The 15665-nt window shown below is 41.1% G+C and overlaps 1 protein-coding gene across 7 annotated transcripts in view; it reads left to right on the plus strand.

Annotated features, from left to right (window-relative positions):
- The first annotated feature begins 11041 nt into the window (after nt 1-11041).
- The window catches only part of SGMS2 (sphingomyelin synthase 2), an 87809-nt gene continuing 83185 nt past the window's right edge, over nt 11042-15665 (plus strand). For 2 of the 7 annotated variants that reach the window (XM_007100586.4, XM_055086166.1), the window contains exon 1: nt 11689-11930. The gene's annotated coding sequence lies outside the window, so the exon portion shown is untranslated. The other 5 variants (XM_055086165.1, XM_028492159.2, XM_007100590.4 and 2 more) reach the window with 5 other exon arrangements.

Below are 15665 nucleotides of genomic sequence, written 5' to 3' on the forward strand. Positions count from 1 at the left end.
ATTTAATACATAGCATCAATAGCATACATCTTCTTTATCCATTCCTCTGTTGATGGACATTTAGGTTGCTTCCATGTCCTGGCTTTTTATTTTATTTTATTTTATTTATTTTTTGTGTGTGTGGTGCGTGGGCCTCTCACTGTTGTGGCCTCTCCCATTGCGGAGCACAGGCTCCGGACGCACAGGCTCAGCGGCCATGGCTCACGGGCCCAGCCGCTCCGCAGCATGTGGGATCTTCCCGGATCGGGGCACGAACCCGTGCCCCCTGCATCGGCAGGCGGACTCTCAACCACTGCGCCACCAGGGAAGCCCCATGTCCTGGCTTTTATAAGTAGGGCTGCTATGAACATTGGCGTGCATGTGTCTTTTTGAATTATGGTTTTCTCTGGATATATGCCCAGTAGTGGGCCTGCTGGGTCATAGTCTAGTTCTATTTTTAATTTTTTAAGGAACCTCCATACTGTTTTGTTGGGAGTTTTTCAATTACTGATTCAATTTCATTACTGGTAATTGGTCTGTTCATATTGTCTATTTCTTCCTGATTCAGTCTTGGGAGATTGTACATTTCTAGGAATTTGTCCATTTCTTCTAGGTGGTCCATTTTATTGGCATATAGTTGTTCATAGTAATCTCTTATGATGCTTTGTGTTTCTGTGGTGTCCATTGTAATTTCTCCTTTTTCATTTCTGATTTTATTGATTTGGGCCCTCTTTTTTTCTTGATGAGTTCAACTAAAGGTTTATCAATTTTATCTTTTCAAAGAACCAGCTCTTAGTTTTACTGATCTTTTCTTTTCTTTCTTTTTCTTTCTCTCTCTCTCTCTCTTTCTTTCTTTCTTTCCTTTGTCTCTATTTCATTAATTTCTGCTCTGATCTCTATTATTTCTTTCCTTCCACTAACTTTATTTTGTGTTTGTTCTTTTTCTAATAAATTTAGGTGTAGGGTTAGGTTGTTTATTTGAGATTTTTCTTGTTTCCTGAGGTAGGCTTGTATCACTATAAACTTCACTATTAGAACTGCTTTTGCTGCATTCCATAGATTTAGGATTATTTTTTTTTCATTTTCATTTGTCTCTAGGTATTTTTTTATTTCTTGTTTGATTCCTTCAGTGATTCATTGGTTATTTAGTAGCATATTGTTTAACCTCCATGTGTTTTTGTTATCTACTTTTTTTGTTTTTTTTAGTTGATTTCTAGTCTCATCGCGTTGTGGCTGGAAAAAATGTTTGGCATAATTTAAATTTTCTTAAATTTACCAAGGCTTGTTTTGTTTTGTGGTCTAGTATGTGATCTGCCCTGGAGAATGTTCCATGTGCACTTGAAAAGAATGTGTATTCTGCTGCTTTGGGATGGAATGTTTTATATATATATATTTGTTTTAATGTGTCATGTTGTGTTTCCTTATTGATTTTCTGTCTGGATGATCTGTCCATTGATGTAAGTGGGGTGTTAAATTCCCCTCCTATTATTGTTTTGCCATTGATTTCTCCCTTTATGTCTGTTAATATTTGCCTTATGCATTTATGTGCTCCTAACTTGGGTGCATATATATTTACAATTGTTATATATTCTTCTTGGATTGATCCCTTGATCATTATGTGATGTCTTTCTTTGTCTCTTGTTACAGTCTTTGTTTAAAAGTCTATTTTGTCTTGATATAAATATTGCTACCCTGACTTTCTTTTGATTTCCATTTGCATATTGCATCTTTTTCCATCCCTTCCCTTTCAGTCTCTGTGTCCCTTTTAGATCTGAAGTGAGTCTCTTGTAGGCAGCATATAGATAGGTCTTGCTTTTTTTATCCATTCAGTCACCCTAAGTTGGTTTTTTTTTTTTTTTTTTTTTTTTAGAATTCTCACTTCTCTTTAATCACTGTGTTTCAGATTTTACAAATAATTTTAGAACAATTCAGGTAACTAAGGTTTTGGGAGGAAACAGTTCTTACCTGTACATGAAAAACTACTATATGCTCCATTTTTCTGTAAATAACTCCATTGGCTGGATTAACAAACATTGTCACAGAAACACAGAATTTTTTTAAAGCCATAGATCACTGCATATATATTCACAAAAAGCCATAAAAAAACATGCATTTCTCCTTACTAGGAGAACTTAATTAGATGTTTGAACATTAAGGCAGTGATGATTCTAAAACATAATGAAATTCTGAGTTAAGGCTTTATTTTTATTTTGAAACCCATATTCATAGGCAACTGTGACCAAATCAAACTTTTATCTACCAGGTTGAGTTCATCTGCCCAGGGTATGTTATTTATCCACTACCAAAAATTCTTCTACAGGATAGGAATTAGTAGCGACACCATTGATTTACTTTAATGAATTATTAGTCCCCTCCTTAGGTTTTATTTTGAGGATTTAGCTTTCAGCAGCATAAGCATGTGCCACAGAAGGAACAGAGCATTTTCTGGGTAAACTTAGAAAAATTTACAGACCACACTGATTTTTAGTTGCTTGAAAGTTGGCCAACTGTCAAGAACTCAGAATCTCCTAAATACAGAAAACCCCAAAAGCATGCTTCACTGCACACCCATCTCAAAACATAGATGTTCTTGATTATTGAAGCACTTGGTCTTCACCTCATTTTCTTTGAAGACTGTTTGGTATTACCCTCTCTAAACAAACAAAGCAAAAAAATGCAGAATACGATATTTTATTTTATTTTATTTTATTTATTTATTATTTTTTTAAAAAATTGTTTATTTATTTATTTTTGCTGTGTTGGCTCTTCGTTTCTGTGCGAGGGCTTTCTCTAGTTGTGGCAAGCGGGGGCCACTCTTCATAACGGTGCGCAGGCCTCTCACTATCGCGGCCTCTCTTGTTGCGGAGCACAAGTTCCAGACGCGCAGGCTCAGTAATTGTGGCTCACGGGCCTAGTTGCTCCGCGTCATGTGGGATCTTCCCAGACCAGGGCTCGAACCCTTGTCCCCTGCATTAGCAGGCAGATTCTCAACCACTGAGCCACCAGGGAAGCCCAAGAATACGATATTTTAGATGGATCTATTCTATAATTGCTATCCTCAAGGCACAAATACTGTCCTTGCTAGACCAATGTGTTTCCTCATTTAAGGAAAAAATGAGAGGTGGATGAAAAGAAGATTCACTTTAAAATAGTTGTTGATTACACTCTTGCCCTATCAAGCTTATGCAAAGTATTCAAATTTAGTGGGGAATGTCCTTTTCTCCTTATGTTATTTGTTTTAACATTTAGAGAGACAAAACTCAGACTCAGCTGGTGGGTGCACTTTGAGGAGCAGCTCTGGGGCACCATCTTGGCCTTCTGTAAGGAGTAGGAGGGATGCTCATAGGACACACTCCAGTCTGAGCTAACAGGCATGATCTCACAGCCCAGCATTTCCATAGTTGGGGTGACTTACTGTCACTTAGACTGAAAGTCAGTCACCCTAAGTTTTTTGATTGGGACATTTAGTCATTTACATTTAAAGTAATTATGGATAGGTTGTATTTAATCTCATTTAGTTAATTGTTTTCTGGTTGTTTTTGTAGTTCTTTGCTGTTTCTTTCTTTTTCTCTTGCTCTCTTCATGATTTGATGATTTTCTTTAGCGTTATGTTTGAATTCCTTTCTCTTTATTTTTTTATGTCTCTATATTAGGTTTTTGGTTCATGGTTACCGTGAGGTTTATATACAGCAATCTTTATATATACATGATTATTTTAAGTTGCTGATGTCTTAATTTCAAATGCACTTTAACAACCCTCCATTTTTACTCTCCTCCCCCCATCATTACTGTTTTTGACATCATATTTTACATCTTTTTGTTTTGTGTATCCCTTAACTGCTTCTCACAGATATAAATGGTTTTACTACTTTTGTCTTTTAACCTTCCTGCTAACTTTGCACATGGTTGATTTACTACCTTTTCTGTATATTTGTCTTTACCAATGAGGTTTTTCTTTTTTGTAATTTTCATGTTTCTAGTTGTAGCCTTTTCTTTTTCACTTAGAGAAATCCCTTTAACATTTCTTGTAAAGCTGTTTTGATGGTGCTGAACTCTTATCTTTTGCTTATCTGTAAAACTTTTTTTTGAATTTTAGAATTTTATTTATTTTTTTATACAGCAGGTTCTTATTAGTTATCCATTTAATAAATATTAGTGTATATATGTCAATCCCAATCTCCCAATTTATCACCTCCCCCCCACCCCACTTATCTGTAAAACTTTTGATCTCCCCATCCAATCAGAAAGAAAGCCTTGCTTGGTGGATTATTCTTGGTTGTACGTTTTTCCCTTTCATCACTTTAGATATGTAGTGCCATTCCCTTCTGGCCAGCAGAGTTTCTGCTGAAAAGCCAGCTGATAGCTTGATGGGAGTTCCCTTGTATGTAATTTATTGCTTTTCCCTTGCTGCTCTTAATATTCTCTTTATCTTTAATTTTTGTCATCTTAAATACAATGTGTCTTGGTATGCTCCTCCTTAGGTTGATCCTGTTTTGCACTCTCTGTCCTTCCTGGACCTGGATGTCTGCTTCCTTTCCCAGGTTATGTAAGTATTCAGCTATTATGTCTTCAAATATGTTCTCAGCCCCTTTCTCTCTCTCTCCTCTTTCTGGGACTCCTATAATGTAAGTGTTAGTAGGCTTGATGTTGTGCCAGAAGTCTCTTAAACTGTCCTCATTTCCTTTTATTCTTTTTTCTGTTCAACCTCAGTGATTTCCACAGCTCTATCTTCCAGCTCGCTGATATATTCCTCTGTATCATTGAACCTACTCTTGATTCCTTCTAGTTTATTTTTCATTTCAGTTATTGTGTTCTATTATCTTTCATTCTTCTTTATATTTTCTAACTCTTTGTTAAAAACTCCTAATTTCTCACTCTGTTCATCCATTTTTCTCCTGAGTTCTTTGATCATCTTTACAATCATTACCTTGAACTCTTTATCAGGTAGATTGCCTATCTCCATTTCACTTAGTTCTTCTTTTGGGGCTTTATCTTGTCGCTTCATTTGGAACACTGTCACCTCATTTTCCAAGTTGCTATTTTTACTTCTATGTATCTGGTAGGTTGGTTACATTTCCAGACCTTGGAGAAGCTGCTGTTTGGAGGAGGTGGCCTATGCATCCCAGCAGCGCACTCCCCTCCGGTAACCAGAGCTATATGCTCTAGGGATGCTCCCTATGTTGGGCTAGCTACATAGGTCCTTCTCTTGTAGTGGGCTGACTACTGTGGGCAGTTTGGTAGGCGTAGCTGGCCCTCTGTCCAGTTGGTTTCCAGGCCCTGCCTTGTGTGGAGGCTGCCAGCTGCTGTTTGGTGGGGCCAGGTCATGAGTCGGCTAGCTATGGAACCTCGGGGGCTAGCTCATGGTGGGCAGAGCTAGGTTCTGTAGTGCGTGGTTGTGGGGCTGGACTTCCCAAATATAGTGTTGGCGGTGGGTAGGACCAGTTCCTGACACAGCTGGCTGCAGGTTCTTGGGTTTCCCAAAGCTGGTGCTGGCCCACTGGTGAGTGGGGCTGGAGCCTCGGGTGTCTGAGGAGTCCAAGTATCTCAGACCTGGTGTTGGCCTGCTGGTCGGTGGCCCCAGGGCCCAGGGGTGTCCCAGGACTAGTGCTTGCTCACTGGTGTGTGGACCTGGGTCCCGGGGTCTTTAGCTGCAGGGCCCTCAGTGTTCCAAAGCTGGTTTCAGTCTGCTGCTGGGTGGGGCTGGATCCTGGGGCTGCTGGTTAAAAGGCACAAGGTGTCCCAGAGCTGGTGGGCATGGCCGGGGCCTGGGGGTTTCCAGGGTTGGTGTGTTGGCTGGGTCCTGACAAGTCAAGCTGCAGGGCTGCACTGGTCCTGGGGCCAGTGTCTGCCTGCTTCTGTGTGGGGTCGTGGCCCAGAGATCCCGGGACTGGTGGGTCGCCCACTTGGGTGTATGAGTCTTGACTGTACTGTGGGTGACTCCACTCCTCCTACCCATCTCATTGCTGTTTCTTTCTTTATATATTTAGTTGTACAAGATCTTTTCTGGTAGATTCTGGGTTTTCTCATCAAATGTTGCTCTCTAAATATTTGTAATTTTGGTATGCCCATGAGAGGAGGTGAGCTCAGGGTCTTCCTACTCCGCCATCTTTGCCAAGGTCGCCTATGGCTTTCTTATTTACATGCTGACTCTTCTCAAATTTATATCTGTAGTTCTTGGCTCTTTTCTGAGTTCCAGACTACTATCATTAGCTCCCCACTTGACATCTCCAATTATACGTCTCAGATCTCAAAGTCATCATGTTTAAATATAATTCATCATCTTCCTTCATAAACCTGTTCTTATCTTGGCATTCCTTGTCCTGGTAAAGGGCACTAGCATCCGTCCACCCAAGTGCTCAAGTAAACAAAAAAAGTAGGAGTCATCTTTGGCTCCATCCCCATATCCAATTGATCTGCAAGTTCTGTCCATTATGCTTCAAATCTGCTCTACCTTCTACATTCCCATCACTACTCTCCTAATGCAGACCACGGCCATTTCACACCCGGACTGCGGCAAAACTGCTTATTGCTGTCCCTACACTCTCCTAATTTTCCTCTAGTCCAGAAACAGCATGGACAGTAATGTTAATAAAATGTGGCAAATAGTACATTTCATTTACTTTTCTGAATACCCAAAACACTTTCATTTAATATAGAACATTTGTATAGATAGTATAGTAGTACTAACTCTAAAAAAGATAGCCCAAGGATTTTCATTAGTAGAAAAATATAAAAATATTAAACTAAACTGCTCCCCAATCAAGAATTAGACTACCAGATTTCAGAGAGACCAAATTCAATGCACACACATACATGTACAAGCATATATATATATTTTTGGCACACCTTCCAGCCACTAAAATAATAATCTTGAGGAAAGAGCATATGATATAGTGCTAAATTTTTTAAAAAATCATAATAAGAATCATTTGTATGCTGTTGTTGAAATTATCTTAAACAATGGAAATCTAGGGAAGGAGACTGGACACCAAAATGTTAACAGTGTTTACATATTTTCTTCATTTTCCAATAGCAGCATAATATGGTACTGTTACCTTATTTTTAAAATAAGTTTAAAATAAACATGTTTTAAAAACCAAATTAAGAGTATTGTTACATCAAAAGAGTTATATCAGTGTGGATGCAATTTAAGGAATAGTGGCCAAGAGCATGAACTTTAGGGCCAGAAGACCCTGGTTTTATGCCCCAATGATGCCACTTACTTTTTTTTTTTTTTTTTTTTTTTGGTCACATGGTTTTAGTTCCCTGACCAGGGATTGAACCTGGGCCCTCAGCAGTGAGAGTGCAGAGTCCTAAACACTGGACTGCCAGGGAATTCCCATGATGCTACTTACTTGAATGTGATCTCCAGAAAATGACAATCTTTCTTTTATTTGGTTACCTTATATGTAGAGAAGGGCATTATGAGTACCTATCTCAGATTGTTGCTGAAATTGTTAAATGAGATAATTTAAAGGTAAAGCAATTTGCACAGTCCCCGGCATACAATAAGTACTCAATAAATGGTAGATGCTTGCTCTTTGGATGGGCCTGGCACAGAATAAATATCTGAAACCCCAAATTCAGAGGGTGATCAGCCTTAATCTCTATTGTTCTGGGTGTTATTATCTCTCCAACTAGACAGTAAGCTTCCTTATGTCATGGACTCGTATTACTGCCTTCTCAGTTGTAATATTGCTTGTGTTGTTGTTTTTGATTTCAAAAGTAATATGTTTCATTGAAAAATAGTCCAGAAATACTAGTTTCCCCCTCACATTCTTACCTTCCTATACAGTTGCCCTCAGTATCTGCAGGGTATTGGTTCCAGGACCCTGGTGGATACCAAAATCTATGGATGCTCAAATCCCTTATATTAAATGGCAAAGATTTTGCATATAACCTATGCACACCCTCCTATATACTTTAAATCATCTTTAGATTACTTATAATATCTAATACAATGTAAATGCTATCTAAATAACTGCTGGCACTGCAAATTAAAGTTTTGCTTTTTGGAATTTCCTGGAATTTTTTTCTGAATATTTTCGATCTTGGTTGAATCGGAGGCTACAGAACCTGCAGATACAGAGGGCTGACTGTATCTCATTGCAAGAGGTAATATATAGTTTGATTCTGGATTTTTTTGGGGGGGAAGTTTTTTTTTTCTTTAAACCTGTCTTCCTCCTTTTTTAAAAAATGTTTTCTTTTTGGCTGCCTTGGGTTTTAGTTGCTGCGTGCGGGCTTTCTTCTAGTTGCGGCCAGAGGGGACTGCTCTTCATTGCAGTGTGCGGGCTTCTCATTGCGGTGGCTTTTCTTGTCGCAGAGCATGGGCTTTAGGCGCGCAGGCTTCAGTAGTTGTGGCTCACGGGCTCTAGAGCACAGGCTCAGTAGTTGTGGCGCATGGGCTTAGTTGCTCCACAGCATGTGGGATCTTCCTGGACCAGGGCTTGAACCCGCGTCCCCTGCGTTGTCAGGCGGATTCTTAACCACTGCGCCACAAGGGAAGCCCTGGGAAGTTATGTGGGTTTTTTTTTTGCTTTTTAAAATTTATTTATTTATTTATTTTTGGCTGCGTTGCGTTGGGTCTTCGTTGCTGTGCGTGGGTTTTCTCTAGTTGTGGCAAGTGGGGGCTACTCTTCGTTGCGATGCACGGGCTTCTCATTGTGGTGGCTTCTCTTGTTGCAGAGCTCGGGCTCTAGGTGCGCAGGCTTCAAGAGTTGTGGCATGTGGGCTCAGTAGTTGTGGCTCGTGGGCTCTAGAGCACAGGCTCAGTAGTTGTGGTGCATGGTCTTAGTTGCTCCGCGGCATGTGGGATCTTCCTGGTTCAGGGATCGAACCCGTGTCCCCTGCATTGGCAGGAGGATTCTTAACCACTGCGCCACCAGGGAAGTCCCGGAAGTTATGTTTGATTCATAAAAATTGTATGTGTGTGAATATATTTCTCATCAGCTCATATTTTTCACTTAACACAGAGTTTTCTAAGAGCCTATGGAACTATTTTATTCTTTTTTTTTCCCATTGCCTATATAGTATCTCATAACATGGGATTACTTCACTATTAGTTTGCTCTTTGAGACTTGTTCATTCATTTATTTCACTCACTGAATAATTACATGCCAGGCACTGGACCCTGGGAAAATTATTAATAGTACTTCTCTAATCATCCTTAGGTCATTTTTTTAAAAAAGCAAACATTCCCATTTCTGAGACATATGTTTAGAAGATGCACATGGTGATTCTTAGACAAACAATGCGGGCACAAAGTGGGAACTCAATAAACATTTGTTGCTTGAGTCAATGACTTAGGTACATCTAGAGTAGGAGTTATTAGAAGAGCAGATAAGTACTACAGATATGTATGTTTTCCTAACTTAACCAGTATGTTGTATCATACCAAAGAAATATCTGTAAAACTCGCTTTACAGTACGTACTGGTTTAGAAAAAAAAATTGACAGGAACACAACTGTCAACCCTATCTCTCCTTTAGAACATTCAGCATTATTATTTTCGGAAGGTGATTAATCAGGGACTTAGTAAACTTTGATATGTTGTATTAACAAAAAGTTCAGTTGAAAAAAAAATCACCTCTTTCTGTGAGACGGACAAGTCAATCAATGTTTTTCAAAACATGGAAATTAAGATGAATAATTTGCTTTCTCATATGTTGATAATGAGTAGAATGGAAAAACTTCATGGAACTCAATCACAATTATATTATTCAATATTACATTTACTGGGGTATATTTAAGTGGTATAATAAAATCACATAATTATTTATTTCACAATATTTAAACTGAGACATAATAGTAACTGCAAATTTAAAACTACCCATTAAACAGCCTCTCATACAGACAGTGACCTTTGTATGACAGAGCTGCAGGATTTACATCTGCAACAAGACACATAGGATGGGAGGCCTTCTTTTGAGCTTTTTGACTTCACCCATGTACATAGACCCCAAAGCCCACAATATCATTTTCTGAGATCTGTAGAAAATCTTACTTAAACATATCTCCATAATGCCTGAACATTTGGGTCATAAAGTATGGAGTAGATAGGATATTCACTCAAACTTTCCTGTGGCTACACACTTGAATCTAGTCCTTCTGTGTTACCAGTGGACAGGACACCCAAGTCTCTGATTACATCTGTGATGGTCTATAAAAACTGTTGGTTTGAATTTCTATTTACTTTACATCCTAGCAAACCAATCCATTTGCTAGTGCCTTCTGGGCAAAATGCCTGGGTTTTGTAAAAAACGAACTCCTATTGAAAAGGAAACATAAACCCAAGTAAAATAAATTTCAATTGTTGGTGTTCTGGGTTGTTACCTTTCTGTACCTTGATATGTACATTTTCCACAACAATGATGTTGAACCTCTGGTTCACTCAGGAGCATTTTCATTTCAGGGAAACTCCTGTAGTGACATCATACAGATGTCAGTTTTGGGACTGTCCTGCAAGTTTTTTTGTGTGTGTGTTTTTGTTCGTTTTTCTGTTACCATTCTTTTGAATTATCATAAACAGATGATTGTTTACCTCCATGATTTCTGCACTGGGCACCCAGACATGTCTCTTGATTATTTTTGTTGATTATATGTAATCACCCATAAGCCAGTGCAAATCCTAAGCATAATTACCGTCTGAAAGTAGAAATTAACATAAAACATATCTGTCAGTTAAATTCTATAAGGATTTGACCAAATTCCCCCTGATTCATCCTAGTTAGAATCCAAGGCAGCCATCGTTTACTTTGAAAACTGCCCAGCAGGTGTATGAATAGCAACTCCAAAAAGTGTAGAGCCTTGACCATTTTAAAGAAGGCAACACCCCTTCTAAAAACATAACTGCTGAGCTCATCAAAGAAATCTCACACGGCCGTCTTGTGCTCTCGAAAAGCTGCGGAAAAGCGCAGTGTTCCGCTGAGCAAAGAACTACTCTCTCATTGTTCATTTTGGTTACTGTTTTCTATCCTTAATGAGAAGCAAATCAATTAACAGGACATATGACAAGGTGGTTAGTCACCTAAGGGAAAGTATTACTAGCCTCATTAACTTGGAGAACCCTTCCAGCTCTCACCTAGAGTTACCATCATGCGGACCCATGACTAACCCTGCCAGGAAATCCTCTGAGGTCTGGAAACCCACTCTTTGACCCAGGCCCAGGCAATACCCAGTGAACAACCGCTGGTGCCCCAAGCCCACTCACACCGACGTCAGGAAGCCGTTCCCGAGAAAGGCGACGTGCGGGGGTGGGGGGATCTCTTCCCGGCCCCACCCTTGAAAGTTGCAGGGAGTGGCACCCAAAGAACTTTCCCAGATTGTTCTCTGTCACCGCTCAGGGAGGTCCGCTCCAGCCTTTCCCCGCTGAGCCAATCTGCCCCGCCTGCCAAGCCCCTCCTTCCCTGCACCTTTAACGGCTGGGAGCAGAGAGCCGCGGCTGGGGTTCACTTCTCAAGAAGTCGCACCGGTTTTTCGAGCTCCGCTCTGCGCCTGGAGAGCCACAGCAGCGGGAGCGGGCGCCTGCGGGTGAGTCACTGTTTGGAAATGGAGTGGGCGGGCAAGGGTGTGAGAGAATGAATGATGTCAGGAGCGCGCAGGGCGGCGGGCGGGGAGAGCGGGCCGCGCGGGGCCGCGGTAAACACCGAGCGCCGCGCCGCGGGCTGAGCGGGGAGACCCCGCCCTCCGCGCGCAGGGAGCCGTTCTCGGCCGCCCGAGCCCGGCCGGTGCTGCAGCGCCGCCGAGAGCGGCCTCGGAGGCGGCAGCCGCGGGAGCGACCCGGGAGGTGCTTCCCTGGCAGGGCCGAGGCAGGAGAGGGCGAGACCCCGAGCAAACTTTACAGCGGCTTCGACCGGGGGCGGCTGCGGCAGCGGGCTCCGTCCCCTAGCAGATCCCGGGCCCGGGAGCTGGTGCGTCCGGCAGGGAAGGTCTGGAGCCCCAAGTGAGAGCGGGTAAGGAGCGCCGGAGGGGCCGGGGAGGAGGATGGGCTGGAGAGCCGTGCGGCGGGCGCAGCGCGGGGAGGGCAGGGTGGACTGCGAACGCGGACGTGGCTCTAATTCGGCTCCCACGCGCCCCGCCCCAAGGCATCCTTCCCTGATTTAGCCTCATAGAGAGGATGGACGTGTGGCTTCGTCTCCACGCTCTGAGCATTCATCTCATTCATTTGCAACCATTGCGGGTCACTCGGTCCTGACGTTGAAAGGACACAGATTGAACCACAGATTGTCCTGAGCCACTCTGGAGGTCAGGACTGAAGTTCAAAGGAGGTGGAGGAGGGACTGTTTTTAAGCTTTTTTGAGAGGCACTTACTGATGATGTGTGAACGGTAAGAACCCAGCTCTGGGCTGCCCACACTGAAACGTTTCCACGTTTGGCATTCCAAAGCTACTACCCTTAAGGAAAGGGAGGCTTGGTGTTTCAGCGCAAATAGGTGCGAGTGGACCCGTCTACTTCTCTGAGGTATGGATAGTTAATAGCCCGCGTCTACGTCTTGAAACAACTCAAACGTTATGTCCTGTAATTTTTATATATCAGTCTTTGCCATTCTTCTATTTCATCTTGCTTGCTCTAATACCACCTTAAGATCGTTTTGACACGTATGTTAAATTTTTGAAGAGATTCAATTGTTTAGTGCCTCTAGGTGGGCGTGGATTTTGAACTTTGCAAATCCTTGGTTTCACTCCTAGTCACATCTGTTAATGGTGAGTTCTCAGTCGCATTAAACACTCTGAACTAGTAAAATGGGACTGTAACTATTTCAGAGGATAATAATGAGACTTAAACCTCAGAAGACCTATCATAATGTCTGGCACAAAGCAGACCTCAACAAATTTTAACTGTTTATATATAAATAGTGTGTTCCAGCTGGCTTAGATAATCACCAATTAATTTCCACAGAATTTCTTACTTATAAACCTGCTGGGTTGAGGTTTAGGGTGTGAAATCCTTTGGCAAGTTCCTCGGAGTGTGAAGTAAGTTAAACGCTTCTGTGTGTATACCTGAAAGAGTTCGGGTTCCCACCCCATACCGGGGGAACTGCCATTCACTAAACAGAGTCAGAGCAGTGGCTGAAAGTGACAAGTGGAATTTGGAGGAAGAAAGGATGTGTGGATAACTCTCTGACTTTACCCTTAACTTGTTTTTTTTTGCCTTTTAAAAAAATACGCAGTACAAAATTATAGCCCTTTCTTTGGTTTGCTGCTGGCCTTACTTCACAGGAGTCTTCTGGTTGAAGTGTTTTTTAACGAGTTAATGTTTAATTTGGGTTCTCTAGTTTCATTTTTCAGTAAAGCTCGTTGACTTTTGAACATGGAGGGAAACACTTGGACACCTTTGGGTTGCTGCCTACGGACCTCTTTTCACGGAATCTTATAAAAACCCCTAGGAGATAGTTGGAGGGATAGGGAGCATTTGCTCAGGTGTTACTGAAAACATTTGTTCTTACCTTATATCTGCAACGACTTTTATGGTCAAAGGTTGCAGGGAATGTTTTTTTCCACAGTGTGATGCAGAGATCTTGGGCATCAGAATCCAGAAGACCTAAGGCTAGCCGGGTGGTAACTTACTGGCTGTGTTTCTCTGAGCAATTTACTTAAACTCTCTGGAATTCTTGTGGGACGTTAAGCAAAATATTGGGAAAAACATAGAAATAATCTTACATCTATTAAAATAGACAATGGAATGCAAATGAGAACTTTTAAAAAAGTGATACGTTGAAGTGAGATGTTGTTTGTTTTCTTTTCTTAAGGAAGAATTACCGAGAATTCTAGACAGTTTCAGGTAAGAGTAGCCTATCCACCTTTATCTAATTCCCTTATGAGGGATTTGAAGCCTCCATCGTGAACTACTACTATCAGATATTTATTCAGTTGGTGAATGTTTAGTGAGCAGCTACTATATTCCAGCCACTATGCTAGGTACTAACAACGCTAACATGAAGGAGGCACTGTAACTGGCTTACAGTCTGGTAGAAAGAGCCCCTAGGCTTTGATTATGGAGGGGTAAAAAGAGTCAAAAAGAAGGAGAGAGGAGGGGACTTGGGAGGAAACCAGAAATGATTAGGCTATGATAGGCTGCCTCCCACTGATAATTTGAGATCTACTGGCTTTCTAGTGAACTGGGTCTCATAAGTTTTGAGGCTGAACCATGCACGTATGCCTTGCTTTACCCAGTAACAGTATTATATAGACAAATTTAGCCCTTAAGTCAAGTATTTTAAAAATAAATTTATTTTAATTTTTGGCTGTGTTGGGTCTTCATTGCTGCGTGCGGGCTTTCTCTAGTTGTGGCGTTGCGGTACGTGAGCTTCCCACTGCGGTAGCTTCTCTTGTTGTGGAGCACGGGCTCTAGGCGTGCGGGCTTTGGTAGTTGTGGCTCATAGGCTTAGTTGCTCCGCTGGCTGTGGGATCTTCGCAGACAAGGGCTTGAACCTGTGTCCCCTGCATTGGCAGGCTGATTCTTAACCACTGTGCCACCAGGGAAGTCCTTTTTTTTTTTTTTTTGATGTGGCCATTTTTAAAAAGTCTTTATTGAATTTTGTTACAATATTGCTTCTGTTTTATGTTTTGGTTTTTTGGCCCAGAGGCATGTGGGATCTTAGCTCCCCGACCAGGGATCGAACCTGCACCCCCCGCATTGGAAGGCGAAGCCTTAACCACTGGACTGCCTGGGAAGTCCCAAGTCAAATAATTTTAACCATATCAGAGCAAACTTGTTTAAATGAAATCTGAAGGGTAAAATCAGATCAACCAAGATTTATTTATTGTGAGCAAAGAAAGCACCGTCGTAGATTTTTAAGAGAATAATCACTGTGTGTGAATAGTATAATATTTCAGTTTCTTACTTGTAGAGGTTTAAAAGTACAAGGTAAACAAATCAGCCGCCATCCAGAAAATTACTTAGTGTTGTATCCTCAAATGCTTTCTCACCGCTATGAACATACAACATCGACAGCTAACATGTATAGCACTTACTGTGGGCCGGGCAATATGCCTATTACTTTATACAGAGAATCTCATGTTATCCTCACTCTAACCCTATGAGGTAGGTACAATTATGGAGGAAAAAAACTGCTTTAGGGAAATTAAGGAACTTTCCTGAAGTTACACAGCTAGAAAATTATTCTCTACAAAACCGGGTTTGTTCTCTACATACTGTTTTCTAACTTTTTTTTTTCACCCAAATATGGATGCCTCTATATCACTAAAATATGCTTAAAGCATCTTTTATAGTTTTCTACTGAATGGCTGCATCTCAACCAATCCCTTATCGTTGGACAGTTAGTTTGTTTCCAGTTTTCACTATTTTAAGCAACTCTGCAATAAATATCCTTCTAACTATATCTGTGTGCAATCCATGATTATTTTAGTCATTTTAAAAAGTGAATTATGATCTTTAATTTATCTGCCTTTTTTTTCACCATATTCAGAATTAGAAACTTTCTCCTTTCTCTTTAAAATTTGTTATAATTTCGTGTTCCTTTAGTGTTTCTCATAAGATTTCAGCAATAGTATCAACATTCTCTATGGAGGGGACTATAGGTCAGTAGCTCGTTACGCAAGGGATTTATGATGAAAACGGAACACAGGGCCTTTCTTAACAACTATTTGTGTTTGTATTATTGTTATTAGACATAAAGCTGAACTTCTTTTATGGGGAAATATAGCAGAATGGAGCAGTGCTGACTT

The sequence above is a fragment of the Physeter macrocephalus genome, chromosome 7, assembly GCF_002837175.3.
Source record: "Physeter macrocephalus isolate SW-GA chromosome 7, ASM283717v5, whole genome shotgun sequence".
Taxonomy (NCBI): domain Eukaryota; kingdom Metazoa; phylum Chordata; class Mammalia; order Artiodactyla; family Physeteridae; genus Physeter; species Physeter macrocephalus.